Below are 26,634 nucleotides of genomic sequence, written 5' to 3' on the forward strand. Positions count from 1 at the left end.
TTTTCCACTCTTTTTCCTATCTCTGATATAGCCATTTCCATTTTATTCATTTTTTTCTTCTGCATTCTTAATTCTTCTTTATATCTCATCAAATTCTTGTAATTGCCATTCTTTCACTGATTCCATATATTCTTTAAAAAAAGCTACATCCATTGTCTTGCCTTTCTCTTCTTCTTCCACTTCTTTCTGTTCTTCTTCTTCTTCTTCCTCTGGATTGACCATCTGTTGTTTCCTTGTTTTCTTTTTACCCTCTTCTTTCTTGTTGTCGTTATTGTCTGTGTTCTGCACCTGCTGCTGTGCTGCAGGTGTCTCTCTCAGCTGTGGAGATCGACTCCGCAGCTGTTCCCCCCTCCCGTCAGTGTGTTTTTTTTTCATGCGCGGTTGTGCACTTTTACTCGGCTCTGTGAGCCATTTTTGTAGTCCCGAGCCCGGGACTTCCACTGACCTGAGGGAGCGGGCTTCTCTCTCCGCGGCGGGCCTCTTCGGACAGGTAAGGCCTTCACCTTCTTCTTCCGACATTCTTTCTTCCTCTTTTCTTCCCGTTGTTTTCGACTTTTCTCTCTTCGCTGCCATTTTCTTCTCACCTTTATTTTTACTTTGTTGTAAATTTTAATTTTGTACCTTTGTGCTTTGTGTGTTTTTTTTTTAACTTTTCGGGAGAGGGCTGGAATTCCCTGACCGGGAATTCCCTGACGTGACTCCTATCAAATGTACTATTCCACGTAATACCCTTACTTTCAGTTAAGCGCATATTTGAGAGGTAAGTTTGGAACAACAATGTTTCTGTCTAATTGTACCAAGGTAGAACTTCTTATTAGGAGAGGGGATTGTTAAAAAATTCACTTTGATATATTCATTGTTACAAGCAGGAACTCCTAAATTAGGATTGTATCGATCTTGGCTGAGATGGGAAACAGATCTGAATATTACGATAGATCGAGCTGCCTCGACAGAATACAAGGGGAAATTTGTGTAGCAATTCTATGACTAATGTTATTAAGGTAAGGTACATATTAGTTCAATACAATTTTTAACCTCAATTATATCTTACATCACAGAAGCCGAACAGACTGAAATCAGATTTCTGATTGATCTGATCAGGTGTGGTGAAGATGGAGGATCTTTCATGCATTCAATGTGGTCTTGTCCAAATGAGAGACCCTATGTAATGCTTTGGAACAAGTTACAGGAGCTGTCTTGCTGTTAAATCATGATCTGTTTTTATTGGGAAATATTGAAGGTTCATATCCTAAATTGAAATGATCAACCAAGCTATTGAAATTTGTTTAATTAGCATTAGCAGGCAGTGAGAAAATGTATTGGAATTACTTGGAATTCAGGTATATCTTTAACATTACTGAGGTGGCATGCTGAAATACAAAGTCCTTTGGAAAAAACTTACTTATAATCTAAGAAATAAATATTCTATGTTTTTACAAATTTGGCTCCCGTACACTCGAATAATGGGATTAAATCTGAGGTGATGTCCTTTCTGCCCTTCTAGCCCTGCAGAATTCTCCTCTGTACGTTTATGTTAGATGTTGTACCGCACGACATCTCTCTCTGCAATCCAAAGATTCTTTTTCCCTTGCTTTCCTTTTTTCTTTTTTTATACATAATTATTTTTTTAAAACTTTTTTCAGTTTGTATATTGTCTTTTTTTTGAGGGGGTAGGTTGGGGGGAGGGAGGGTTTTTGGGGTGGAGTAAAAACCATCATGTATAGAATTAATTTGTTCCTTTTTGATATCTGTATAATAACTGTAGTTGCTGCATGTATGGAATATTAAATAAAATGTTTTTTAAAAATGAAGTTCCTCATAATCTTATTTACCTCTGTGAAATCACCTCTCATCACTTTGTCGTTCACCAGAGAAAAGCCCCGTCTCTGTCAACCTGCTTCATATCTTGTTCTCCAATTCAGACAACATTCTGGTAAATCTTCTCTGTGCCCTCTCCAAAGCATCTACATCCTGTCTGTAACGAGACAGCCAGAACTGAAGGCAATAACCTTAGCCTCTGTCTGCTTGAACATGGGGAGAAATTGCTCACAAGTCCTTCTTTCAATGACCCCCTGTAGAAGTCCCAAGTTGTCTGCCCCGAATTCACCCAAACCCACTTGCTGCACTATACGCCGACGGAGAGTGGTAGTGAGGAAACGGCACGAAAAGGCTCGGTGGCCATTTTGCCATGACTCAAATTCAAACTCAGCCCCAACATCGACAGAGGAGGAAGGAGGGTGGTGATCTTGCCATGCCACAAGGTCGACACCATCTTACCCATGTGCAACCCAGGATGGTAGGGGCTACTTGAGTGAGGAATATAGAGTCTTCAGGGTCCTAGCCTCAAGATTCTAGATCAAGACAGACCTCACCAGCTCAGCAACTCCCTAGTGACTTTGAAAGTAAACAGACATTCCACTAAATGCCTAATCGACACGGGCTCAACTGAAAGCTTCATAGACTAACAGATTGTGCAAGGATACACAGATGTATCCTTCCAATTATCTCATATTCCTTACATCTCAGTTGCACTCTACGCATATTCAACAACATTGTATAGTATGAACTGTGTGCTCCAGTAATGTTGGGTATGGACTTCCTGTGTCACCTTAAAAGCGTGACCTTGGAGTATTCTGGTCCCCTCCCCATGTAATGGTTCGGAATGGAGGGCCCCTAAAATCAGAACCCACATGCAGCCTCTCCAAACTGAATATCGACCCCCCCCCCCCCACCTCTGTTCTCGGACTGTAAACCTATTGCTACCAAGAGCAGGAGGTACAGCACAGCGGATCAAGATTTCATACCATCTGAGACACAATGTCTGCTCGATGAGGGTATCATCGAACCTAACACCAGCCCATGGAGAGTGCAAGTGGTAGTGTTAAAAGGGGAAAACAAGTCCAGGCTAGTAATTGACTATAGCCAAACTATTAAACTGAACACGCTCCTGGATACATACACCCTCCCTAATATTTTGGACATGGTGAATGATATTGCACAGCATTTGGTCTATTCAACTATTGACCTGAAAGCTGCTTATCACCAGCTGCCAATCCATTCCAAGGACCATCCATATTCAGCATTTGAGGCTAACGGTTGTCTCTATCAATTCCAGAAGGTCTCTTTCAGTATCACTAATGGGGTTTCTATCTTCCAGAGGCAGATGGACAGAATGGTGGATGAATACGGGTTGAAGGCTACCTTTCCCTACCTTGATAATGTCACCAGCTGTGGCCACACCTTGGAAGACTATGACGCCACCTCCAGAGATTTCTCCACGTGGCAAAAGCCCTGAACCTTACTTATAACTCTAGCGTGTTCAGGACTAAACATCTGGCTATCCTTGACTACATGGTGGAGAATGGCATCACTGGCCCCAATCCCCATTACAAGGACCACAAAGGCTTTGACGAGATGCCTGGGGTTTTTCTCATATTACCCCCAGTAGATCCCTCAATATGCTGACAAGATTCACCCTCTTTTAAAAGCCACTATTTTCCCCCTCTCGGCTGAAGCCCAAACGGCTTTTAACTACCTCTGGACCCACATTTCAAAAACCGCCATGCACATGATAGACGAGAATGTACCTTTCCAAGTGGAAAGCGATGCTTTGGATGTAGCCCTGGCTGCTACCCTCAACCAGGCAGGCAGGCTGGTTGCATTTTTTTCTTAGACATTGCAAGGTCATGAGCTCGGGATCCCCTCTGTGCAAAAGGAGGCTCAAGCCATTGTAGAAGCCATGAGGCACTGGAGATGCTACCTGGCTGGTAGAAGATTTACGCTCCTCACTGACCAGTGCTCGGTCACATTCATGTTTAATAATGTCAAGAGGGACAAAATCAAAAATGACTAGATTGCTAGGTGGAGGATTGAGCTCTCCACCTACAATTATGTCATTGCTTATTGGCCAATGACCCTCCAGATGCCTTATCCACAGGAAGCTGTACCTCTTCACACACCGCCCAACTCCAGTCTCTGCATAATGAGCTCTGCCATCCAGGGTCACCCACATGGCTCATTTTGTCAAGGCTCGCAATCTGCCCTACTCCATGGAAGACGTCAGGGAAATGATCAGGTCTTGGCAGGTCTGCAAGCCGCACTTCTACCGCCCCGCAAAGGTGCACCTGATCAAGTCATCCAGGCCCTTCGAACGGTTTAGTGTTGATTTTAAGGGACCTCTCCCCTCCACGAATGGGAGCACCTTCTTCCTCTCTATTATTGATGAGTACTCCCACTCCCCGTTCGCCATTCCATGTCCAGACACGTCCATTTCATCAGTCATAAAGGCCATAGACTCCATTTTCGCCTTGTTTGGGTATCCCGGCTATATTCATAGTGACTGGGGCTCATCCTTTATGAGTGATGAGCTATGTCAGTACCTTCTGGCAAGGGGCATCGCATCCAGCAGGACTACTAGCTACAACCCTCAGGGCAACAGTCAGGTTGAAAAAGAAAATGTCACGGTCTGGAAGGCTATCAAACTGGCCATGAAGTCAATAGGCCTTCCAGACTCACACTGACAGGAAGTCCTTCCTTTGGCACTCCATTCTACCTGGCCGCTATTATGCACCACGACCAATGCTACTCCTCATGAGCTCCTATTCAATTTCAAAAGAATGTCGGTATCAAGAACTACACTCACAACCTAGCTTACTACTCCTGGTCCAGTCCTTCTCGGGAAGCACGCAAATAGAAGCAAGACCAACCCCCGGGTGGAAAGGGTGAAACTGCTCCATGCTAATCCCATGTATGCCTATGTGGAGTACCCGGATGGCAGGGAGGACATTGTCTCCATCAGAGACCTGGCACCCACCGGAACATAGGGTCCGTTGCCTCAAGTGCCCTGTGAGCCATGGAACTTATTCCCACCACCCCCAGTCAGAGACTCAGGTGATCCAGTTCAGAAGGAAAGTGCATTCCCCTCCACCATAGAGCCAGAGACCCTGCCCACCATTCCTCCCATAAAAGGGGACCAAAGGATTCAAGGAGATCAAGGTCCTCCTGCGCTTAGGCTCTCCCCCAGGATCTCCAGACCTTCAGATTGCTTAAATTTGTAAATAATTGCATATTTTTTCAAATGTTGTTTTGAATCAATGTTCTGCTTTTATCCACAGACCCTAAATTCTGCAGGAAGGGGTGAATGCAGTGAATTGAGATTCATTGGTGGTGAGTTACACTGATGGCTGGTTCCACCTCCCAGCTCCACCCCCATCTATCCATATATAACTCTGGTTTCCTGCCTAAATCCTGAGACCTTCTGAAGACCAATGCAAGACCCTACCCTCAGTGATACAATACTAAATGTGTATGCTCTCCTTCCAGTCGTGAGAGCTTTTATTCACGCTACAGTCTGGTGGCTGAGAGAAGCAGAGTCCAGGCATCAGGATCAAGGCCCAAATGTAAACTGCTCTAAATCACAGCAAGATCCTACATGGAAGGAGGGGAATGGGCAGGTGGGAAGAATGGAGGAGATGGAGGAAAAGGAAAAGGTGAGCAGGAATGGGAGGAGGAAGCTGGAGATAGATGGAATCACATGGAGAGGAGAAGGGAAAAGGGAGGAGAGGAAGGTGTGGCCCGGTTGCTGTAGCGGTTAATCCAACGCTGTTAGAGCGCCAGTGATCAGGACCAGGGTGTGAATCCCGTGCTGTCTGTAAGGAGTTTGTACGTTCTCCCCATGTCTGTGTGGGTTTCCCCCGCGGGGCTCCGGTTTCCTCCCACTGTTCATCATATTCTTTTTCATTTAAACATCTGAATAGGTTCATCTCTTGCTCAATGGAATACAAATCAATTTTATTCATCTGTTCCCTCAATTCAACCATTTTAAGCCTGGAAAACAGGAATACAGGAAGGGTGGGAATTAATATGGCATTTAGTCCTCTGTAGTCTGTTTTGCCATTCATTTTGATCAGGCAGAGCTGTGGTCTGAACACCACCCCACCCCCCCCCACCCCCCCCTCCACAGCCTCACATCATTGAGAGAGAACAAGCTACCCGTTCATCTGATGTTGCAGGTTAGCTCAAGTCCGATTCTGGTTGGACTGCTTGCAGAATAAACTTTGGTACCTGTGACAAAAAAAAAACTTGATTGTGGGAAAATGCTGGAATCTGTAAAGACAGAAAATACAAATTATGAAAGGGAAGGAATGTTTGACCAATCTGTTTGCGTTCACAAATCTTGCCCAAAAAGCCGTTGCATCTTGGTGGGGTTAATTAAAATTTTTAAACAGATTTTGGGTAAGGGTGTTAAAAGTTTAAGAAGTGGGTGGGATAGGGTGGAGATCAGTGGAGTTCAGTTACAGATAAGACACAATCTAACTGAGGGACTGAACAATTTACATCTGTGCCAATCACTAAAACCTGCTTCGAAGAATTAGGTTCCAGCATAATTAAAGCGTATTTCTTGTAAGCGTACAACTGCAGATGCTTAACGTTAAAAATTGTGAAACAATTTGGGGGCGAACGGTTGGGGTAGCGGTTAGCGCAGGACTGTTACAGCACCAGCGATCGGGCCCGGGGTTGGAATCCCGCACTGTCTGTAAGGTGTTTGTACGTTCTCTCCATGTCTGCATGGGTTTTCCCCAGGGGGTTCCGGATTCCTCCCACCGTTTGAAATGTACTGGGGGGGGGGGGAGAGGGGGGTGTAGGTTAATTGGGTAGCACGGGCTCATGGGCCGAAATGGCTGTTACCCTTCTGTAGGTCTAAATTTTTTTTAAATCATAAATTTAAAAACAGAGAACCAGTTCCCATTTTTTTTGGTGGTGTTATTAATCCAAGCAAAACAAATCGATTGTTGTCTCTGCTGAACACACCTGAAAAAAAATCCCATGTATTTTATTTGGCCAAGGATCAGTTTGGCCTGGTAGTAAAACTTTTGTTTCAGATTCAGCAAGTGTGGAATGAAATTCCAAATTGCCATTTAATGCATGCTGACTGCTCAATACTGAGGGAATGACATGCTGACAGGCGGCGCTGGCAATTTTGAAAGAAGGCCAGAGAGGTCGTCCAACACTCATCCTCCAACTCACACCACAAGGAGTCATTTTTGGTCTGCTCATGCAAAAATCGTCTTACTCAATAACATTATATATGGGAAATGAGGTCAGGGGAAACATTCAAATGATCTGCATTCTTAAAAGCCAGGAAGATACAGCCAGATCTCACGGGAAATGAAGACCAACATAATGAGGCTAGATTGTTGGAATCAGATATGCTCCAGGTTCTTTCTGTCTACATCCAATTCCCATTTCATTCTTGATTTATGAACATCTAGTTTAGGCATTTTATTTTGTAACAACTTATACATTTCAGAAATAATTTTTTTTCTAAACAAGATTGTCTAAGTAATTTTAAATCATAACCCAATTCTTCTAATAAAAAGTTTTTAACCTGATAATAACAAGGTATTTGAAGGGATTTGAAATTTGTCTTTCATATGATTAAAAGACAAAAATTTCCCTGCTTAGAACCTTTTAAAATTCCCATATTTGGTTCCAAACGTTCAAAAGCAGTGAAAGAGAAAAGTTTATTCTGATATAAAGGTGTTTTCATTGGGATCTTCCCTTTCCCACCTGTCTGATAATCAATTTTATTCCATAGTTCAATTAAAATTGGTTGGTCTGCATCAATTAATAATTTTGAATTCTATTTATAAATAAATGTACATTATAGATTAGTGCAATAGTACAATATCATTTTTTACATCAATTGTATTTGACTCCATATAAATTGAAAAATTTTCAACTGAGTTCTTCAGATCTATGTGACCATGAAGTAGGTACTTTTTTTCATTTGACGTGGCCTAAGTCTAAAAGATTTTGGTCGCAAATTAAATCATTTTTTGAAACAGATATTAAAAGTAAATTTACCTTTTGATCCAGTGTTGTTTTTATTAGGGAGACATTAAGTCGATAGCTTTAAGATTGAGATGGACCATGTACCAAATTGAATATTTGCATTTGTCTCTGGCCGTTTCTAAGAAGCGTTTAGCTATTATGTGGAAATCTGACTCAGTTTTAGGGATGAAAAGGTGGCATAATGAAGTGAAACCCTGTATTCCTTTAGAAAAGATTACATATAATTTAAGAGATAAATATATTTTTTTTAACTAAAGTTTGGAGCCCTCATTTGAAAACTATTGGTGTTAGAATTTGATCTCTCAGTCCGTTCCTGCAGTCAAAAAATGTAAATATGATTGTAGTAGATGATGATGTTTTTCTTTCTTTCTCGGTGGGGAAGGGAGGAGGGAGGGTATTAGTAGGGTGGTTGGGGAGGATGGGGTTTTTAATATATATATAAATGACTACTCACATTATGTCTGTATTAATATGTTGTAACTAATGTTATGTGATTTTAAACAAAATATTTTTAAAAAGACATGCTCCAGGCGAAGTGATGACTGGAACATCCTGACGCTCATCTAGTTTCCTCATGCCACCTCACATCTCAATTCCTACAGCCACTGAACCATCTCAGAGAAGCAATAAAACAGAAAAAAAACATGTTGAAGATTTCTTTGCAATCCTCATGAGGCAATTAAACCCAGTCCAGATTGTGTGGAAGATGTGCTGTCTGCTATTATTGTACAGTGACTGACCTTCCTTATGGAGACCTAATCCAGCGCCTTGTTGTGGAGACCTACCACATCCCTCCCCATACCAGCTCTGCTTAGAATCCAGTCGATGTGTACATAGTCTAATTATGGTCCATAGTCCTCTTCAGGTGTCATTCTGGAATAATCACGTTCTCCACTCCTGCAACTATTTCATAGACTGACCTTAGAGCAGGATAGAACAAGACAAGAATAAAAGAAAATAGCTCCCTCAAGTCGTCATCACCTTTACATATCATAATTTAATCCAGTGCATAGTAAAGATGAGATGGTGTTCCTCCAGGACCATGGAGCAGATTTACATAAATAGGAGCTAAATATTGGAGGAGTCACGTGATGGAGTAGTGGCCGGACGATGAACTCCAGCCCTCTCCAGAAAAGTCGGGAAAAACAAAGGCACAGAAATAAAAGTTACAGAAAAGTGAGTATAAAGGTGGAAAGAAGATGGCGACAAAAAAAGAAAAATCGAAAGCAACGGTAAGAAGAGAGGAAGAGAAGACAAAGGAGGAAAAAGGTGAAGGCCTTACCTGTCCGAAGAGGCCCGCTGCGGAGAGAGAAACCCGCTCCCTCAGGTCGGTAAATAATGGACTACAAAAATGGCTCACAGAGCCGAGTAAAAGTGCGCAACCACGCATGCGCGAAGAATCGCGCATGCGCGATGTGAATGAAAAAAAACACACCGACGGGAGGGGGGACCAGCTGGGGAGTCGATCTCCACAGCCGGCAACGACAGCTGCAGAACACCTGCAGCAAGAAGAGACCACAGAAGACAATAGAAACAAGAAAGAAGAGGAGGAAAGGGCACCAAAGAAACAACAGATGGCCAACCCAGAGGAAGAAGAAGAGGAAGAGGAAGAGTACAGTGAAATAGAAGAAGAAAAGAAAGGCAAGATAAAGGATATACTTGCTCTTATTAAAGGATACATGGAGTCATTTAAAGAATGGCAAACACAGGAATTTAAGGATTTAAGAAAAAGAATAAACAACACAGAAGAGAAAATAAATAAAATAGAGATGACCTTAACAGAAATGGGAAAGAAAATGGACAAGATGGAAGAGCGGGCAGTAGCAGCAGAAATGGAGGTAGAAGACTTAAAAAAGAAATTGGAGGAATCTAATAAAAAAACAAAGAGACACAAGAACTACTAGCTCAAAAAATAGATACAATGGAAAACCATAACAGAAGAAATAACATAAAGATAGTGGGCCTTAAGGAAGATGAAGAAGGCAAGAATATGAGGGAGTTTATAAAAGAGTGGATCCCTAAGACCCTAGGATGTCCAGAACTACAGCAAGAAATGGAAATAGAAAGGGCACATAGAGTATTGGCCTCTAAACCACAACCACAACAAAAACCAAGATCTATTGTAGTAAAATTCCTAAGATATACTACAAGAGAAAAGGTACTGGAGAAGACAATGGAAAAAGTAAGAGAGGGCAACAAACCACTGGAGTATAAAGGGCAAAAAATCTTAATTTATCCAGATATAAGTTTTGAACTCCTAAAGAAGAGAAAAGAGTTCAATACAGCAAAGGCGATTTTATGGAAGAAAGGGTATAAATTTATACTAAAGCATCCAGCGGTATTGAAAATATTCATTCCAGGACAACAAAACAGACTATTCTCGGATCCAGAAGAAGCACGAAAATTTGCAGAACAATTACAAAAATAGACTGAGGGAGGAAGACGGGTAATGAGAGTTAAAATGATCACGATGGATATGTATGTGGGTAAAGACAAAAATAGACTGAGGGATGAAGACGGGTAATGAGAGTAAAAATGATCACGATTGATATGTATGCGGGTAAAGAGGTATAAGAGTGAATAGAGACAATGAGCATACATGAATGTATCTGTACTTAGAGGAAAATATAGATAGTATAGACAAGAATTAATAAGGGAAGGTAATGGAATAGAGAAAATAAGGAGGGAATTAAAAGAGTGACCTTTGTGACATATAAAAAGTGAAATCTTTTCGGGGGGGGCGGGGTGGGGGGAAATAGCGGTCACTGCAAAATCAGTTGACGCTTGCGAGTGGATTCGCAAACCCAAATGGAGAGGGGAGATGTGGTTGTCCGACAAGGGATAAAGGACAACTCAGGAGGGGAAGGGGAGATTGGGGATAAATAAGATAGAAATAGGAGAATAAGGAAAATGTTGGATGTTGTAGGAATGTTGTCTTATAAAGAGTTGAAAATAAGAAAACAGAAATGGAAAAGGAGGAAAGGTAATGATGGAAAAACGGAAAGAGAAGACAAACAAAATATAAAAGGGCTACGCTGAACTATATGACTTTAAATATTAATGGAATACATAACCAAATTAAAAGGAAGAAACTACTAAACTTAAATGAATAAATGTATTCCATTAGAAAAAATAACATATAGGTTAAGAAATAATATTGAAATATTCGAACAAGTATAGGAGCCTTACATTAAATACAATAGCGAAAACCTACCGGGGACAAACATTACCTAAGTTGATGGAAGGAGAAGGAAAGAAAAGAATGGACTCAGTAGAATTTCTGGTGTATTTTTGTTGAATGACAACATTGTCTGACTGGCTTAATGCAACCTAGATTGTATACCTAAAATGGATGAGAGGGGGGGGGGTGGGGGGGTGGCTTGGGAGGAGGGGGGGGGGAGAAAAAGTCACTGTATATGTGTGAAAAAAAAATAGTGTATATCATGGCTAATGTGATTTATGGTGTGAAAAATAAAAAATTTAAAAAAAATTTAAAAAAAAAGAGAATAGGAGCTAAATATTGTCATAATACAATTCAAACCCATGATATACTAGTGCCCTTATGTTCTAAGAATGAGGAGCCTGTTGGCTTGGGGGAAAAACATTCTGGACGTGTGGGCCCGAGTGCCATCTCCCAGATGGCAGAAGGGAGAACAGTTTACATGAGGGGTGTGTGAAGTCCTTCACAATGTTTATTGCCTTTCTCCTGCATCGAGTGTTGTAGATGTCCCTCATGGTAGGAAGGGAGACCCCAATGATCTTCTCCACTGACTCCACTGTCCTCTGCAGGGTCATGCGGTTTGAGTTGGTACAGCTTCCAAACCAGGTGGTGATGCAGTTGCACAGGATGCTCTTGATACATCCTCCGTAGAATGTAGTGAGGATGGGGGGTGGGAGATGGACTTTCCTCAGCTTTCGCAGGAAGTGGAGGCGCTGCTGGGCTTTCTTGGCCATGGAGCTGGTGTTAAGGGACAAGGTGAGGTTCTCCACCAAGTGGACTCCAAGGAACTTGATCCTCTTGATGACCTCAATGGTCAAGCCGTCAATGATCAGTGAAGTGTGGTCCTCCCGGGGCCCTCCTAAAGTCAACAACCATCTCTTTTGTTTTATTAATGTTCAGACACAGGTTTTTGGCTCTGCATCAGTCAGTTAACAACTGCACCTCATCCCCGTACACTGACTCATTATTCTGACTGATCAGGCACATCACAGTCATGTCGTCAGGAAACTTTATGCTGCGGTTCAAGCTGTGTTTAGCTGCACAGTCGTGGGTCAGCAGAGAGAACAGCAGTGGACTAAGCTCGCAGCCCTGGGGCTCCCAGTGCTCAGTGTGATAGTCTTAGAAGTGCTGTTACCAATCTGGACTGCTTGAGGTCTCTCTGACAGGAAGTTAAGAATTCAATTACAGAGAGAGGTGTTTAGACCCAGTAGGTTCAACTTACTTATCAGGTACTGAGGTATGATTGTGTTGCATGTCGAATTGAAGTCCATAAACAGCATTTGAACACATGGGTCCCTATTTTCCAGGTGGGTGAGGGCTAGATGGAGGGCAGTGGTGATGGAATCGTCCATTGAGTGGTTGGATCTGTATGTGAACTACAGGGGGCCCAGTGAGGGGGGGGGGCAGCAGGATCTTGATGGGCTCCACGATAAACCTCTCAAAACACTTCATGATGGTAGATGTTAGTCTGACAGGGTGGTAGTCATTGAGGCAGGACACAGACGACTTCTTCTTTATTTTCAAGCCTGATCAATTAGTTGACATTCTTTGAACAGAGACTCATTCTAATCCCTTTCATCTGAACATTTGCCTGCCAGATCAAAACTGTAGTCACCAACCCAAGTCAAAATATATGATTTGAGCAATCTCCTTCTATTAATACAACACAACATAATACCCTATTGGCTTTAAGTACAGTTTCTCTAAATTGACCAATAACCTTCAATGCTCTGAGTAAATTTACACCAAGATTTTATTTACTCTTAATTTTTTCTGCGCATCATTCTTTGTGAATGATGTATGTATCTTACATCAATCCTTCTGACAGTCACCTACATAAACAGTCATTTCCCACTGGGTTATTTGATTGTATTAATAAAGATGTTGTCCACAAATTTACTGATACTATTTACATCTCCACAATCTAGGTCATTATAAATTGCAGTGTAGGTTCTGGGAGACACAATTACCCTTAAGACTGAATGACAAACCACTCATTCTGATTTTTGGTCTTAATTACCAATAATCCAAGTTCAGTGAGTTACAAATGAAACTTCTAATGTAACAGAGAGAAGCAAATTATATTTCTAAAATATTGTTTACGTACTCATGGTCCATGTCCAGAGGGTAGTAGTAGATAGTATGTATGCTGCCTGGAGGTCAGTGACGAGTGGAGCTTGGCAGGGATTTGTTCTAGGAACCCTGCTCTTAGATTTTTTTAAATGACCTGGACATAGGAGTGGAAGGATGGGTCAGTAAGTTTGCAGATGACTCAAAAGTTGGAGGTGTTTTGGATAGCATAGAAGGCTGTCATGGGTTATAGCAGGATATAGACAGGAAGCAGAGTGGGGAGGAGAAGTGGCAGATGGAATTAAATATGGATAAGTGTGAAGTGATGCAATTTGGAAGGTCCAACTTGAAGACAGAGGACATGGTTACTTAACAGTGTGGAAGGACAGAGGGACCTCGAGGTCCAAATCCATACATTTCTCATGGTTGCCACGTAGGTTAATATGCTAGTTAAGAAGGCTTATGGCATGCTGACCTTCATCAGTCCATTGAGTCCAAGAATCATGAGGTAATTTGCAGCTCTATAAAACTTTAGTTAGACCACACTTGGAATATTGTGTTCAGTTCTGGTCAGCTCATTACAGGAAGGATGTGGAAGCTATGGAGAGGGTGCAGGGGAGATTGACCAGCATGCTTCCTGAATTGGAGAACTGGACTTATGAGGCAAGGTTAACAGAACTTTGACTTTTCTAGCTTGAGTTATGCTTTACTCTTTTCATGTGGTGCTCCAGATGGGTCTTCATTCCAAACAGCCTTGAGTTGTCTGGATGCATGCAAATGACATTTTAAAATGTTGATTTGTTATATATTTATGTGTTATAGTCAACTTTTATTTATTTTCAAGTATCGTTTTTATTCTCAGGGTACTCCTAAAGCTTCATAGGCAACTATTTACAGTTATTTATGAAGTTGAATCATTCATTCCATAACCATGTATTAACATCCAAGATGCACATACATCTACAAGATATTATCAGTTTCAAACTGTAGCAAAATATCATTTGTCACCCAGCAAATGCTGCAGTTTGCAAAGTACAGTTACAGCAGGGAAGATTTTACACTTGGGGTTGAATACAGCCTAGATTGGGGAGTTAATATTTTAAAAAATGTTGAATTTAGGCATTCAACTCGATAACAGGCCTTTCCAGCTTATATACCTGTATTCCAAAATACCGCAATTAACCACAATTCTTGTATGTTTTTAAGGATGGGAGGAAACTGGAGCACCCAGAGGAAACCCACACAGACAGGGGAAAAACATACAGACAGCTCCGAATTCAAACCTGGGTCGCTGGCACTGTGGGAGTGTTGTGATAACTGCTACACTAATCGTGCTGCTGTGCTAATGTTGTCTAGCTTCATTTTCTGCCAGCTCAAATACAAAGCTCGACCTCCTTTCTTTCTTCCTCCTCCTCTTTCCTTCCCTCCCTTCCCCCTCCCTCCCCTTTTCCTCTCCCCTTTCCCCATCTCTTTTCCCTTCTTCCTCCTTCCCCTCCCCTTTCCCCCTCCCCTTCTCCCTCTCTCCTTTTCCTCCTCTCACTTCCCCCTTTCCTCCTCCCCTTCCCCCTTTCCTCCTCCCCTTCCTCTCCCTCTCTCCCTTCCCCCTCTCCCCTTCCCCTCTCTCCTTTTCCTCCTCTCCCCTTTCCCCTACTCTCTCCCTCCTTTCCCCTTTCCCCCTCCCCTCCCTCTCTTTCCTCCTCTCCCCTTTTTCCCTCCTCTCTCCCTTTCCTCCTCTCCCCTCCCTTTTTCCTCCTCCCCTCTCCTCCTCTCCTCCCCTCTCTCTCTCTCTCCCCTTTCCCCCTCCCCTCTCCTCCCTCTCTCCTCCGCCTTTCCCTCTCCCTCCTTTCCCCTCTCCCTTGCTCTCTCCTTTTCCTCCTCTCCACCTTTCTCTCTCTCTCCTTTTCCTCCTCTCCACTCTCCCTCCTTTTCCTCTTCCCTTTTCCCTCTCCCTCCCCCCCTCTCCCTCTCTCTCCTTTTCTTCATCTGCCCGTCCTTCCTTTTCCTTCTCTTCCCCTTTCCCTCTCCCTCTCTCCCCTCTTCGTCTCTCCCTCTCTCCATCTCTCCACCTCTCATAATGACAAATTACCGGAGATAAAAAAAGACAGGGATATATTTTGGGGCGAATCGGTTGCACTTCCTGAGAAGTCCCGGGGACAGTTTGGACGGGAAGGTGCATTTAAACCGGAGGCCCCTTCAATCGTTACTAAAATGTCCTGGTGTTGGAAATCTTTGCCCTGGTCCCAAGAAACGAGACACTTGCAAAGGAAATTCCCCCAGCCGTCTCCTTCCACCTACATCCGCTCACCCGATGGTCTCGGTCCCGTACCGTTCGGGGGCTGAAGGCCATACCCGCGAGAACTCTTTGGGTGGCCACATCGGGGCGCCCTCCATAAATCATGTTCCGTTGATATCAGTTCTATTATTGAAGGATTTGGGTTAAATTTAGGGCATACTCTGTGCTGTTCGTGTCTATGTGAGCTCGGGTAAGTATATGACATAATCTGAGGGTTTTTTTTAAATTCCGAGGCTTCGCCGAATGCCAGGTGTCAGCTAGCGGTCAGATCCCTCCTGCACTCGGAACCTGTGCGCCTAAAATTCCATTCATAAACCCAGGGCTCGGCTTCAGACTGCGGACGCTGCCGTCGAACTTTCACTCCAGCCTGATAATATGCGCATGGTGCACGTTTCAACCCAGGTCCGGGATGCGCAGCAAGTCAGAGAGGGGCGCGGAGAAGCTCGCAGGTCGAGTTTTGGGTTGGGTAATGCCGAGGAGACGCGTTCTGCGTCACTGCGCCTTTCCCCCGTGTGAGTTGAGATGGGGTGGAGTGGAGCACGGGAGCTGGAGCGCTGAGGCGGCTGGTTCAGAGCGCTGTTCAGGGGCTTGAGCCTCGACTTTCTTCTCTCGCCGCTCCGGGACCACCAGTCGTTTCCTTGATCTAATGGTCGATTTGTTCGTTGATGTGATTTCAGAGCTGAAAGTGAAGGAGGTGGAGCTGGCCGTGGTGCTGAACATATTCAGGCCGCCGGAGCCCCGGGAACTCTCCATTGTGCTGAACCTCGGCTGTTGAAAGCAGCGGAAACCGCGGCAGAGGAGCTGACCCTAGTGCTGAAAGAGGCTCTGCTGGAAACCACTTCGCTTCCCCACCAGACTTTCCGCTCACCTCTGAAGACCAAGAGGCGATGGAACCAAGACTAGAGTTCCAGTGTGTTCCTGACGGGGAGGTCTATTGCCCTGACAGTGCATACGGATCTTCTGCAATGGACACAGACACAGAAGAGAGCCACACACCGTCCTCCAACCATGTAATTCACTACAACGAGGAGCTGTTGCACAAGGCGAGTTCTTTACTTAGAATACGGCAATAGCATCTAATTAGAGAGCGTATCTCGGGTAATAAACCTCCCCAAGGGGCTAAAAGGAAGTTTTCTGGTGGTGATGCACAACTCCCGCAATACGACTCATAATAAACTTCCTTGCAACAGAAAAGTGCACAAAGAAAGGAATAAAGAATGTAGGCATGAAAAAATATGATTGAGTAGCATAAAAAGAAAGCAAATTCTATGGAGAAAGATGATTATAGAAAGTTGGGCCTAATTTGGAGCTAATAAAGAAAAACCTGATGGTGAAATAGGTATTTAAAGTCATTATTAGGAAAAGATACTCACAATGCCCGAATGAGGGTGAAGATAGCAGAGTGAAGGGGTAGGATAAAACGGGTTCAAGGGAAATCCAGATGGATTGAGAAAGTTGTTTAGATAATTGAGGGAGATAAGTAATTGAACCCTTTTTCAGTCATGAGAGAAGTTTACAGGTAATTGTAAATAAAGCCTTGTAATGTTACACCCCTCTTCAAAAAAAAAGGAAGGCTGGGATAAACCCAGCAATTATAGACAGGACACGGAACGCAAATAGTTGGGGGAATAAATCAGGTAGCATAATCTGGAATAAAAATCGGTTAGAAAAGTATAAATGTTCAAATGACATCCAGAGTGGAATTCTAAAAGACAAATTTCATTTGGCAAATGCGACTGAGTTATTTGAACAAAAACAGTGACTGACGGAAATATTATAGCTTTTTGATTAAGTTCATCTGGTGCAAGAAACTGTTTTCAAATGGGTGGGTGGGAGATCATGTGATCTTCCAAGGGGGTCAGTAAAGGAAAATGCCCTTTTCATAAATCTTAATGACATGATCACTGGCACCTGGATACGCAATATGGAATATGCAATATGGAAGAATTTTAGAACTGCATGTGGTATAGGGAAGGAATATAAATTAAATGATAGTTAAAGGATGAGATTAATAGGGCCCTGAATGTTGACACTCAGAAATCTTTGAGGCAGCAGGACATATTGGCAAGACATCAAGAAAAATTCCAGACAGAATATTAAGAAGGAATTAAATGAAAGCTCTCAATTATTTCTAAGGTTATATAGAAAAGTTAAATAAAGCTTAGCAAATTCCATGAGAAACAAAGATAACCATTCAAGCGATGCATATATCTTAAAATAAAGCAGATTTTTAAAAAATCCTTTAAGAAGGAGATTGAAAATGTAGGACAAATCACCCTCAAATACACTTACTCTATAATATATCCTGATACCAAGGTTATCACAGATAAAAGTACATGGAAATAATCATATACACATTTGCCAATATATTTCCAATGCACCGAAAGCAGAACTTCATAAATGTTTAATATACACTCATATCTAATGGTAGTTTTGTGAAAAGGACATAGTGTTTGACCAAACTGTTGAAATTTGTTGAAGTAGTAAAACTTTAAGTAACAAAGGTTCATTGCTGCTTGTAATTTGAAAAGGAAAATCACAAAATATTGTAGAAACTAAAAATTCAAGGTGGATGATGCAACATGTTGGGTGGTTAGAGGATTGATTGGCTAACAGGAAATTGGCATTAGGCATAAGTAGTTTTTTTTCTAGTTGGAAAAATGTAACATGCAGCGTGCCACAGGGGTTAATCCCGAAGTATCAACTTTTTGCAATTTATAGAAATGACCTGGAGAGAGGCTTGACAGATAAATCCATTAAATTTAATATTGAGAGAAAGTAGTTAGAAAAGCAAGAGGACTCAAGGAAGTTTCAAAAGGATGAAAATCAGTTGGAACATAGAGCATAGAAAACTATAGCACAATGCAGGTTCTTCGGCCCTCAGTGTCATGCCAACCTATATATTCCTCCCAAAAAAAGACAAAATCCTTCCTACCCCATAACCCTCTATTTTTCTTTTTATCCGTTTGCCTGTTAAGAGTCTCTTAAATGTCCCTAATGTTTCAGCCTTCACCACCACTCCTGGAAAGACATTCTGGCCACCCACAACTCTTTGTGTAAAAGATGTGCTCTTGATGTCTGCCCTAAACTATCTCTTCTTCATTTTGTAGAGATGTCCTCTGGTGTTTGCTCTTCCTGCCTGGCTGTTCACTTTATCCATGCTTCTCAGAATCTAGTAGACCTCTAATAAATCACCTCTCAACCTCACCCTCTTCATAGTTTCCACATCCTCCCTTTAATAAGGTGACCAGAATTGAACACAATACTTCAAGTGGGGTCTCACCAGAGATTTGTAGATTTGCAACATGACCTCTTGACTTCTGAACTCAATCCCCAGACATATGAAGGCCAGCGTCCTTTTAGGCCTCCTTAGCTATCCTATCCATGAGGCAACCTTGAGAGATATATGGATTTGGACCCCAAGGACTCTCTGTTCTTCCACCTTGTTAAGAATCCTGCTATTAACCATATACTCTGAATTTAAATGAGACTTTCCAAAATCAATCAACTCACACTTATCCAGATTGAGCTCCATCTGCCATATTTCTGCCCAACGCTGCATTCTATTTACAGAGGGTGTAGCCTTTTGTAGCCTACAGCACTACCCACAATTTCTCCAAATCACCCTCAAACCTACTGACCCATCCTCCCACTTCTTCATCGAGGTCATTTATGAAAAGAACACAAAGAAGAGATCCTTGTGAAATCCCTAACCTCCAGAGAGAATACTTTCCTTCCACTACTACTCTCTGTTTTCTACAGGGAAGCGAATTTTGAATTCACACAGCTAAGGTTCCATGAATGACTTTCTGAACAAGCCTCTCAAAGTCACCCTTACTGAGATCTATATAGACCTCATCTACCTTTTCAAATAACTCAACTGGGCTCATGAGGCATGACCTTCCCTTCACAAAGCCATGCTGACTATTCATGAGAAGACTGTCCTTCTCCAAATCCTCACAAATCCTGTCCTTAAGAATCCTCTCTGATAGTTTTCACACCACTAACACAGGACTCCTTGGTCTATAATCCCAGGATTCCTTTTCTTAAAGAAAGGGACCGCATTTTCCACTCTCCAATCTTCCAGCACCTTCTCTGTGGCCAAGGATGATGCAAAGAACATAGCCAATGCCCCAGCTTTTTTTTTCCTCCCCTTCCACAGAAACCTGGGGTATATCTCATCCAGCCCTGGGGACATCAATCTTGATGTTTTTAAGAAGATCCAGCACTTCTTCGATCCTCATCTCAAACTGGTCTAGCACACAAGCCTGTTCTATTCTGATCTCACCTTGATCAAGGTGCTTCTCTCTGGTGAATACTGAAGTAAATTATTAATTTAGAACCTCCCCAACCTCCTCCACCTTCAGGTACATGTTGCCTCCTTTATCCTCAAGTGGCCCTACCTTCACTCTCATCATCCTTTTGTTCTTCATGTACAAATAGAATGCCTTGGCATTCTCCTTAATCCTAATTGCCAAGGCCTTCTCATGCTCCCCTTGAGCTCTCCTAAGTCCTTTCTTGTTTCTTCCTGGCTACCATATAATTCTTATGAGCCCTTCCTGTTTTTTGCTTCCTCTTGACCAGCTGGCCTCACCTGCTTTATTAACCACGGTTCCCTTTTCCACCAATCTTTTCCACATTAACTCTGAATTTTCTCCTGAGAACATCTGTTCCCAATTTACTCTCCCTTGTTCTTCATCCCATCATAGTTACCCCTTCCCCAATTAAACACTTTCTCAGTTTGTCTGTTTTTATCCTTGTCCATAACTATGTTAAAGCTCAGGGGAGTTGTGGCCACTCTCACCGAAATGAACCCCCACCGAGAGGTTCCCCCACCTGGACCAGGTTCATTACCCAGTACCAGATCCAGTGTGGCCTCTCCTCTAAACTCCTGGTCCACCTACTGAATCAGGAACCCTTCTTGGACACACCTGACAAATTCTTACCCATCTATCCATCTTGCAGTCAGTTGGTGCCAGTCAATATTAGGGAATTGGAAGTCTCCCATACAACCCTGTAATTTCTGTACCATTCCAAATCTGCCAAATTATCTGTTCCTAAGCTATTTGGGGGCCTATAGACAACTCCCAGAGCAGAGATTGCTCCCTCCCTATTTCTGACTTCCACCCTCACTCACTCCCTTCCTCTACAACGTCCTCACTTTCTATGGCCATGATACTATTCCTGATCAGTAAACCTACTCCCCCCACCTCCCCCCACCCCCCAAACTCTTACCTCCCATCCCATTCTAAACCTCAATACCTGCATCAGCCAATCTTGTCCTTCCACTAGTCAAGTCTCTGACACAACGTAATTCCAAGTTCCAAATTCATTTCCTTTATTCCTCACACTCCTTGCATTGAAATAGACACATTCCAAACCCTCCAACTGACTATATTTATGGCTCATTCTCTGCCCACCCTTTCTCACAAACCCACAACCCACCCATTATACTTTCCCCCTTCTGCCCTATTCTCTGTCCTCACATTCTGGTTCCCATCAGGATATTGGACCCCTTCCTTTTTCTACAGGTCATACCTTCCCAGAAGAGATCGACAAATCTGAACTCCTGCCCCCTGCACCAACTCTTCAGTCACATCTTCCTATTCCTCCCCTCACTGGCACATGGCACAGGCAGAAATCATGAAGTCACCACCCTTCAGGTTCTGCCTTTCAGCTTCCTTCCTAACTCCCTCTTCAGGACCTCACCCCTATTCCTATCTACAGTATGCCATCGGTACCAACGTGGACCCCATCATCTGGAAGCTCACCTTCCCACTTCAGAATGCTGTGAACTCGATCAGAGATGACCCTGACCCTGACACCCAGGAGGAAACATGCCATCTGGGAGTACCAATCTCATTCATAGACCCTCCTATCTGTTTGCCTAATTATCAAATGCCCAGTTTCTATCAGCCTCCTCCCCCATCCCTTCTTAGATGAAGAGTCGGACTCTATGCCAGAGACCACACCACTACTTTTACCTGGTAGATCACCCCTCCCCCAACAGTATCCAAAACAGAATACTTATTGTTTTGGGGAACAGTCACAGGAGAGCTCTGTGCTGACCCAACTATTGCCTCCTGCTTTTGGGTGTTTAAGTGAGTGGGCAAAAATAGGTCCAATTGAATAAAAGGCAGGAAATGTGAAACTGTTCATTTTTGTCAGGAAGGCACCAGTGACCCAGGTTCGAATCCAGCGCTGCCCATAATGAGTAATTACATTCTCCCTGAGTCTGCATGGGTTTTCCCCGGGGGCTGTGGTTTACTCTCACAGATTAGGGGCTTGAGGTTAAATTGGGCACAACTGGCACTGCTTTAATGGCCAGAATGATCTTCCACTGTGCAGTAAATTAGATTTAAAATAAAAAGCATGTTATCTAAACAACACAGTTCACAAAAGTGCTGGAGAAACTCACCAGGGCATTGCAGTATCCAGGGAAGGCTTAGACAATTACTGCCTCGGGTCTGAGCCCTTCTTCAGGTTTAATATAGTAGTGTCGACCAGGCACTGAGATGTAGAGTAATTTGTGTGTCCCTTTGTTTGATTCACAAAAAACTAAAGTGTAGATACAGTAAGTATTGAAGCAAACTAAACAATGTTATGCATTGGTCAGAGAAACAATTGCAAAAGTAGAGAGATGATGCTTCAGTTTCATCGGGGCATTGGTGAGATCACACAACTGGAGAACTAGTTATGAGCCCAGAGGACTCCAAAACCCCACAGCAATAGATGTTCACCAAATCAAATGGCTACTTAAACAAAAGTTGCTTTTAATTATCTTTAAACATGAAAACAGAATCACACTTTAGCCTTTCTCTATTAACTTAACTAACCTAACTTAACCCCCCTTCTAATTCTAAGTGCATGTGAATGTAATGTGTGTGTGTGTGTGTGTGTGTGTGTGTGTGTGTGTGTGTGTGTGTGTGTGTGTGTGTGTGTGTGTGTGTGTGTGTGTGTGTGTGTGTGTAAGTTCATAAAAGTTCTTTGCTTCACAGTCCAATCTCACTTCTCATTCCTCCAAGTTCACTGGTTGCAGGCAATTCTTAAACTGTGCACATAATTTAACATTTATAAAGTTCACCAGGCTTTGGTGCTTGAAAGGTAAATGGCTACCGCTCAGGAAGGTTCTTGTCGGTTTTCGGAGAGAGATTTGTTGTTCCAGGTCACCCACACTGATTCCTTTCTAATCAGCCACATCAGTGTCCTGCTGACAAAACTTTCCCCTTCAGGGTTCTCCAGATGATAACCTCTTTCTTTCAGGTCACCACAGAGTGCCTTTTTGTTTCTCTTATTTCAAGTGAAACATTAGACAACCAGTCCTCTCCTCTTCTATGAACCACAAGGGCTTTGACCAGGCTGATCTAAGCACTCACAACCCATCTTCTAAATGGGGGTTTTCCACAAGCTTGCCAGCTTGTCCTGTTCCAGTCCCAGTTGCTGCTGCTGACTGTAAAATGGTAGAACTGATATATCTCTCTCTCGCTCTCTCTCTCTCGCTCTCTCTCTCTCTCTCTCTCTCTCAATCTCTGTCTCTCACTCACAGAGAAAGCCTGTTTGACTCTCTCTACTTGCAAAACCACATGTCCCTCTTAGAACAGCAAGTTCCCCTCCAGACAATCTGTGGGTCTGACAAGATCTTTCATCTGATGTCTTTTTGCAAACAACAATCCATTAATGAAATCTCTTTGGTACTCTCTGAAGCTTTTTGCAGAGGCTGTTGGCCCCGACATGTCTAGCATGAGCAGAGTGCCAGTATTTTAAATAAGGTCTGTTTAAAGTGTTTGTATGTGACCTACACTGAAAAACCTTCCCCATTTTATCTCTCAAAAATATACCTATATTCTGTCATAAACTGTATGCAATATAGGTCTCCCTATTTAAAGGAAGGAGTGTGATAAGGAACATTCAAAGGGTTCAAACAATAACAATGTCAGAGAGGTGTTAATAGTAAGCTATGAAACTTTATTTTCATGTGAAACAAAAATGCAGCAGGGGACATGTAAACCAGTAATGTTCAGGTAAAGTTAACTAAACTACACCCATGTTATTTCAAGGGATCAAAGAAACAGTACCTGCCACCCCTCCCCCAACAGGGGAGTGAGGCTCACTGATCAACAGGGTGGGGCAGCATAGTCACATCAGGGTGCATGTCACAATCGCCCCCCCCCCCCCCCCGCAGCAGGACACACCTTGCAATTCACCCTCTAGACCTGGAGTGGAGCTTCAGGGGGACAGTCCCAGGTAGGCCTATGTGACTTTAGTGGGGGAGGAGGACCATTTGGAAGGTGGCTTTACTTGTGGGTGGGCCTGACATTGATTGACGGGGGGGGGGGGGAAATGTAACTTCATGTAACAACCTGGCCCTGGGACGTCACAACACCTGGTTATTCTGTCCACAGGTTAATAGAAACTCCAGGGATTAAATCACATGCACAGAATAGAATTATACAAAATATTATGAGCCTGATGGTTGTTGAATTACAGTGGCCCATCAACTTCCCATTGCCCTAAAAGACCAGGAACTAGTCCCTGACTCGTTTAGTTTTGTTCCTGACTCTTGTATGTGGTCGGCCAAGTGAGTGATATTCCCTGATTCATCTGGAATCAGGGAATATCAGCAAGTATCACCCTTGGGCGTGACCAGGTAGTCCAAGGCCACAGAGGCTTTGTAAGGCCAACCTCCAAACAGCCACCAATTCAGTGGCTGCCCTAGTTAAAGCATCCTCTGTGAGACGAGCTGCCACAGCCCACTGGCATCACTAGGGGGGGTGCAGAGCACTCTGGCTGACTCCATCAGAGGGGGTGACACCAAAAATGACTATAAAATTTTTGTGCGGTGTTTCAGCAATGTATTTTTTTAAAATCAAAATATCCCTGCAGTTAGTTACAATAGGAAAAACATTTTTGTAAGCCAAGATTACATGTATTACTATATTTACGAGGCTAAAACTCGATGCTCATTTACTTTTTGAACCTGCTAATGTGCTCCAGTCAGAGCTGTCATGATGACCCAATGACAACGACGCTTCGAATCACACAGTTTCGCGCAAGAAACACTATCGTTTTCATTGCTGCCGGTGTTTTTACAGTCACTGCTTTTGTCAAATTTTCTGGAGTTTTAGCTACAATATTATGGTCATTAGTGTCTGTGAACCTAGATCAATAATTTTTTTGAGAATTAAGTAGTAATTTTAGGAAAAGATTCCGCTCCGTTACTAATAATGTTGTAACTAATAATGTCGTAATTCAATGTAGAAAGGTCTTACAAAATAATTTTGTGGTTAGTATTCATATAATCTAAGAGGACCATAGTGGTGGTGGGGGGGGGGGGGAGGTGGTGACACCCACCCTAGTGACAGCACTGCTACAGCCATTTCACTGGCCTGCAACTCTATCACTGTGGTCATGCGCGTCACCTCTTGGGACAAATGGGCAATGGCATACTGGGGGGGGGGGGGGTGTGGGGGGGGAGGGAGGGAGGTGGGGTGAAGCACGAAAGTCTGCAGCCAGTCTTCTCATCGTCCATGGGAGTCAAAGATATATCGCTGACATTTCAGGCCTGAGCCCTTCTTCAAGGAAAAAGCCGAATGAAGGAATAAGCAAGGGGCAAGGCCACCATCCAGCACCTCTCCACCTCAGTAACCGCTCTCTTTCCATGCCATACCACTGGCTATAGGCTGGGAACTCCCCCAGGTTGTCAAGTCGTGGCACTACCAGGTAGCAGCCTGTGGGGAGCCACAAGGAGGCTCAGTGATCACATATCCAGTTCAGCGTCCAGGGGGACACTCACCTTCGCTGGACTGTCAGCTGTGACCATTGTTGTTCCCAGATACAGTTGCTGTTCACACTCACTGTGTCCCACCATCCGACCATCTGGATTCTGTCTGACCGAACATTCCTTGGGAATCGCTTGGAGAGCCGGGACTTTGGAGTGGGCTAAATAGTATCAAGGAAACACCCGCCTCACTGAGGAGCACTGGATGTAAGGCAATTGATGCTATTGGGCAACTTGGTTGGGCACCATCACTTGTTGGGCTGGCCCAGAACCCGCGGAGCTGGAAAATCTCTGCTAGTAGTCCCCTTCTTGAGTGTGAAGGAGAATCGATGATAGCAGTCAGTGGGACGTGGGCAGGAATCCTCATACAAATCCAGCAATCTGATGTGTTGGCTTTGCTGTGCACTCGTCCACCACTCTGAGGAAGGTGTTGCACGATCTCCTGCCACACATAGGATGGCCCGGTTAGTTCAACGACCGGGTTCGAATCCCTCACTGTCTGTAAGGAGTTTGTACGTTCTCCCCGTGACTACATGGGATTTCCCAGGGGGCTCTGGTTTCCTCCCAAAATTCAAAACGTACCGGGGGTTGTAGGTTACTGGGGTGTAAATTGGGCTGCATGGACTCGTGGACCGAAATGGCCTGTTACCGAGCTGTATGTCTTAACTTTTAAAAAAATCAATACCATTGTTACTGCTGCCAGCATCCACAGTTATATCATCCTGTGAAGGAGAACAAACTCTCTCCATGTTAGTCATTGTGTGTTCCTGAGGTCATTCCCAGTTCCCCCAGTAACTCAATCCACCGCGTGTTGCCCAGACTACGTGCCAGAGACCCGGGTATCCGCACTTTTCCAGACTCCTCTGTCAGCTCCACCTCCTCTGACTCTGGTGGGTGTGACACTATGAGGTAATATTGGGAACCCACTTTGACCAGTCAGTCGGGAATTCAGGTGGTTCACTGACGGCTGCAGCTCGCTCAGTCACCCCTGTCAGGGGTGGCTGGGCGTCAGTGACCAGATCTGCTGTTTCAACATCCAATTCCTCCCTTCAATTCAGCCCGGCTGTACGGGATGTGGAACAGCCATGAGATGCCCAGCCGGGCAGTGAAGTGGGAGCCCTGGTCAGATTGGATTTCCCACAATATCACGTACATGGAGAACAGGTGTTATAGCCTTTTCTGGTCAGCGCAAGCACACGGCAGCACCACCAGGACAGACAGGGACCTTGGCTACCCTGTGCCGATTGCCACCCAGAAAATGACTCTGTTGGTGGACCCTTGAAGGCAACCCAGGGACCCTGCCACAGTGATCACATATCCAGTTCAGCGTCTAGGGGGGCACTCACCTTTACTGGACTGTCAGCTGTGACCATTGTTGTTCCAACTCTCTAAGGGCCCTGGTCCTGTCCTCTACCATAC

At 43.7% G+C, this 26,634-nt stretch overlaps 1 protein-coding gene across 3 annotated transcripts in view; it reads left to right on the plus strand.

Annotated features, from left to right (window-relative positions):
- The first annotated feature begins 23,610 nt into the window (after positions 1–23,610).
- The window catches only part of LOC138759219 (ras-related protein Rab-37-like), a 216,775-nt gene continuing 213,751 nt past the window's right edge, over positions 23,611–26,634 (plus strand). For all 3 annotated transcript variants that reach the window (XM_069929299.1, XM_069929301.1, XM_069929300.1), the window contains exon 1: positions 23,611–23,681. The gene's annotated coding sequence lies outside the window, so the exon portion shown is untranslated. The remainder of the gene's footprint in view (positions 23,682–26,634) is intronic.

This window comes from Narcine bancroftii, chromosome 3, assembly GCF_036971445.1.
Source record: "Narcine bancroftii isolate sNarBan1 chromosome 3, sNarBan1.hap1, whole genome shotgun sequence".
In the NCBI taxonomy this organism is placed as follows: domain Eukaryota; kingdom Metazoa; phylum Chordata; class Chondrichthyes; order Torpediniformes; family Narcinidae; genus Narcine; species Narcine bancroftii.